Source organism: Phascolarctos cinereus, unplaced genomic scaffold (genome assembly GCF_003287225.1).
Source record: "Phascolarctos cinereus isolate Bilbo 61053 unplaced genomic scaffold, phaCin_HiC Scaffold_5;HRSCAF=322, whole genome shotgun sequence".
Lineage (NCBI taxonomy): Eukaryota > Metazoa > Chordata > Mammalia > Diprotodontia > Phascolarctidae > Phascolarctos > Phascolarctos cinereus.
Window position 1 is genome coordinate 240,520,607 of NW_027555958.1, and position 5,188 is coordinate 240,525,794.

Sequence of the window (5,188 nt, forward strand, 5' to 3'; positions counted from 1 at the left end):
TAAACTCAGGCCTTACTGACTCTAAGTTTTCAGCAGGATATGGAAGGGAGTCACCTCTATAGGAAAAATTTAAAAGACTTTCTACTAAGCTGACAACAGAGGCTTAGGAAAATTATGTGATTTGCCCAAGGTAATGCAGAAAGTGACAGAGCCAGGTTTTTCAAACATAGCCAGACAAAAGCCCTTCATATCTCCACACCAATCTCTCCTCCACTTCTAGTTGCCAAGGTGATTTTCCCAAACCTCAGGTCTGACCATGCTACGCCCCCTGCTCAGTAAATTTCAGTGGCTCCCTACTACCTACAGAATCAAAAATAAAGTTCTCTGTTATGCATTGGGAGCTCTTTATAGTGCTCACTTAGGCAGCCTCATTATACTAAAATCAGAATAATACAGAGATTTGCATGGTCCCTGTGCAAGGATGACATGCAAATTCATGGATAATTCCACATTTTATTTTTTTAAAAAAGCTATAATCTGGACCCTTTCAAGACTAAATAACATGGCAGGTGTGCAGTAGGAAGGAAACAAGCATTTATTAAGCACCTGCCATGTGCCAGGTGCTGTGCTCAGGGCTTTTCAAATATTTTCGCATTTGATCCTTACAACAACTCTGGGAGGTAGATGCTGTTATTATCCTCATTTTGCATTTGAGGAAACTGAAGCAACAGAGGTTAAGTGACATGCTTAGGGTCCCACAGCTAGTGAGTATCTAAGGCTGGATTTGAACTCAGGTCTTCCTGACTCCAAGCCCAGGATTCTATCTATTGTGCTACCTCACTCTCTTCAGTGAAACAAGCATTGACTTTAGAGGCAGAGGACTTAGGTTCAAATCTCAACTCTGCTACTAACAACTCATGTGATCTTGGGCAAGCATTTTAACCTCTGGTCCTTAGTTTCTTCATTCGTAAAACTAGGGGAGTTGAACTAGATAGATTCTAAGGTTCTGCCAACTCTAAATACTTGACTTCCGTGCCAGCAGGCATGAGTAAGTAAATGGCCAACCTTGACTACAAGTTAGGTGAAAACGGGAGAAAAGAGAAAAAACAGGTTTAAAAAAAGAGAGAGAAAATAACAGAAATTCAAATGAAAAGAGTAGGAATTTAATAGAGAAACTGATAAAGGTCGGGTCCCAGGGGATGGAGATTTTTCTCAGTTGTTTCTGACTCTTTGTGACCTATTTTGGGGTTTTCTTGGCAAAGATACTGGAGCGGTTTGCCACTTCCTTCTCCAGCTCATTTGACAGAGGAGGAAACTGAGGCAAACAGGGTGAAGTGACTTGCCCAGGGTCACATAGCTACTAAGAGTCTGAGGCTGGATTTTAAATCCTCGAGATTAGTCTTCCTGATTCCAAGCCCAGTGCACTATTCATGGCTCCATTTACCAAACAGACGACTCAAAGCTCAGATACTCTGACTCATCAATTGACTTGACTTGTCTTGGGTTCATTCACTGATTCAGAAAACATGAAATGCCCATTATGTACCAGGTAATGCATAAGGAACTGGTGATGCAAAAGCAAAAATGAAATGGATCCTTTGTCACGGAATTTACATTCTTGGGGAGGAGGGGGCAGAGGGGGATATGACAGGTACATAAATACTCATACACATGGGGCAGCTAGGTGGTGCTGTGGATAGAGCACCGGCCCTGAAGTCAGGAGGACCTGAGTTTAAACCCGGCCTCAGACCAAACACTTGACACTTATTAGCTGTGTGACCCTGGGCAAGTCACTTAACCCCAACTGCCTAAAAAAAAAATTTTTTTTTAATTAAAAAAAAATAGTTACACACATGTAACAGGGGGCTGGCCATTAAGCCCAGACCTGATGAAGATATGCAGACTACCATTCATTTAGTGCCTCCCATGGAAGAGGCTGGGGATCTGCCTCCAGGAGAGTCTTGATGACATGTAAAATCTTAAAGAGATTTGGAGCACACACAGGTGAACAAGGGACAGCTAGGTGGCTCAGTGGATAGAGCACCGGCCCTGTAGTCAGGAGGACCTGAGTTCAAATAGGGCCTCAGGCAATTACTAGCTCTGTGACCCTGGGTGAGTTACTTGATCCCATTGGCTAGCCAATGTGTGTGTGTGTGTGTGTGTGTGTGTGTGCGCGCGCACGCGCGTGTGTGTGACTTGGGGGGGTATTCCAAAAGCCCTAGTTAGCTTCATTCCTTTTCAGAAAAGGCTGCCCTTTTTCTTGGCTTGACTCCTCCTACTGATGACTTTCCAATTAGAGAAGAGAACCCCCACTGTATGGGGAGAGACTTATGGGCAGGAGCATGCAGGAGCCAGCTGGCTCAGGAGATAATAATGTCTGACAATTATATGACTCTTGCTATGTGCCAGGCACTGTGCTAAGCACTCAACAATTACTGTCTCATTTGATCTTCACAACAACTGGGAGTTAGGGGCTTCTGTCACCCCCATTTTACAGATGATGAAATTGAAGAAAACAGAAGTTAAGTGACTTGCCCAGGGTTACTGAGCTCATTGTAAATGTTTGAGATCAAATTTGAACTCAGGTCTTCTTGATTCCAGGACCGGTACTCTATCTGGTGCTTCCACCTAGTGGCTTATAAGAGTCAATTATTAAATATATATATTTTCACATTATTAGAATTAATAGCAAATAATACATTTAATATCTAATACAACATTATTGAAATTAATAGCAAATAATATACCCAATCTAATAATTATTTTAAATAATAATTTAACTTATGTGTAATCATTTAATATAATAATTATAAACAATTATAAATATTTAATATAGTAATTATAAACAATTATCAATAATTATTTAATATAATAAATTTTCAGTATGAACATTTAACCCTTGCAGATTGGCAAATGCTACAAATCAGGACCTGATTTGTTTTGTTGATTGTCTAGATTTAAGAAAGTGATGGGGAAAATGTTAATGATTCTGATTAAACTGAGAAGTGTGACCTGTATACATTCTCCCCCTCCCCCCACCTCCAGGGAGATGATTGTTAAATATTTTACCAGAACACCACCATCTTGGGCTCTCCTCTTCAGAGGCCAATATTTCCCTTTGAGTAAAGGTCTCAGTTCTTTGCCTGGGCATTAGTTCTTTCAGGTGAAACAGATTGGAGGTGGCAGTCTTGTAAGGATCAAGAGGTCAGAAAAATGAGCCACCCAAGGTCCAGGAGTAGAGTACAGGCTGGATTTCACAGTCGGTCAGTGCCCCAAGAAGTGACAAGACCTTCAGGACTCAGCCCAGCAGAGGCTAAGATGAGGACTCATCCTGCATCAGTGCCACATTTGGGTTTAAACCAATGTCACATAGAAACTGTTGAGTTTGAAACCATTCTCCCTGGGACAAAGGCAGTGTAGAAGAGAGTGTTCCTCTGAGGCACTGGCCGGGGAGGGACAGGGGAAGAGAAACGTTTTTACTTTTGTTCTTGTTATCTCTTTGAAGTAAATATTTCTTTGTAAAATCTAATTGATGGATTAAATTGATTAAAAGCTAATTGTTGATTGGTTAAACAACTGGGGCACTAGTCACAGGCAGTTAACAGTGAGGGGACCCTACTAATATTGGGGCTCAAGCTGATAGCATTAGAAAAAAAACATGTCAAGGGGCAACTAGGTGGCACAGTGGATAGAGCACTGGCCCTGAATTCAGGAGGACCTGAGTTCAAATTTGACCTCAGACACATAACAGTTACTAGCTGTGTGACCCTGGGCAAGTCACTTAACCCCATTGCCTAGCCAAAAAAAAAAAAACAAAAACCCAACAACCATGTCAGCCCTTCAAGGGAACCCTGAGGGAGAGATGTAGATAGACTGACTCAGGAGATGGAGTGAGGCTAGAGAGTGCTTGATACATATTAATATCTATCTATCTATCTATCTATCTATCTATCTATCTATCTATCTATCTATCTATATGTTTTCAGCCTCATTGTTTGATCTAAGACAAACACGGTTAGGTTTTGTCCATAGTTTTATTTCTCTCAAAACTGCTGACACCCCTAGTTGGGAGCCAGGGGATGATGTCATGCTATCATCATTTTACCTCCATATAGAGGAAATACCTCTTTTATCAGACCACCCCAGGATTTGGGCTATCTAGACAGAAGCCCCAAGCCTGAGCAGAATATGGTGGGTCTCCCTACCTTAGATTAAATTACTTCCAGAGCTTGGTTTGGGGTGTGACCAGGATAAGGAGAGTCAATGCAATTTCATTATCAATAATGGAGCACCGAATCAGGCAATCTTGCTCATAGATCAATCACCTGAGAGGGGCCTCGGCCCATCAGTGAGACCTCATGAACAGCCTGTGGTCCTCTACATCCTTACAGATCCCCAACATGAATATTCAAATACATAGGAATACAATATATACATATAAATGTATATATTCATGCAAATATATACATACATGCATACATGTATATATACACAGTTGATTTGAGAAGAGGGAGGGCTAGCAGTGGGAGGGATCAAGAAAAACTTGAATCTTTGAGCCGAGGCTTGATGCTTGAGCAGTTTGGAAGGAAATAGTATTCTAAGAGGCAGAAGTAAGGAGAGCGTTCATTCCAGGATTGCTAATGCGAAGGTGCAGAGATGCAGGCTGGACCATCCTGTGTGAGGAGCACCAGGCAGGCCAGTTTGACTTGACCTTACTGTATAGGAAGAAAAATAATAATATACCATAAGGCTAGAAAGGTAGGTTGGGGTCTGATTTGGCTTTAAAAGCCAAAGAATAAGTTCATATTTATTTGGTCTTAGAGACAATAGGGATCCACTAGAGTGTATTGAGTAGGGAAGGTAATGGGGTGTTAAGCCAATCAGTATTTCAAAAGTTCAGTCAGTTCCAAAGGGGTGAAAAATGTTATAAATGGGCAAAGGAAAGTGGAAGGGAGGGAGAGTTTCCCAAGCTTATGGTGAAGTTTGGTTAGACTGTCTTCCTAGTTTCTTGTATGTAAAGACATCAATGGGGTGGGTGTTAAACAGTCTGAGTTAAATGAAGGATAGAGGGAGTTATTAGAAGCCAGGAACCAGGACTGACCATCTGTTGAGAATCAGAGAATGAGGATTGAGTCCAGGGACCAGGGCTCAAGATTTGTCTCTAGGATTTAGTAAAAGAGAGGGAATACTGGTCCACCTTGTTTGGGGGGGCTTAGAATAATGCAGAAGGTGACTGACAGAGACAGCC

General features: G+C 41.6%; 1 pseudogene; it reads left to right on the forward strand.

Annotated features, from left to right (window-relative positions):
• Window positions 1-358: 358 nt before the first annotated feature.
• LOC144458044 (U6 spliceosomal RNA) lies at window positions 359-456 on the forward strand (annotated as a pseudogene).
• The last annotated feature ends 4,732 nt before the right edge of the window (window positions 457-5,188 follow it).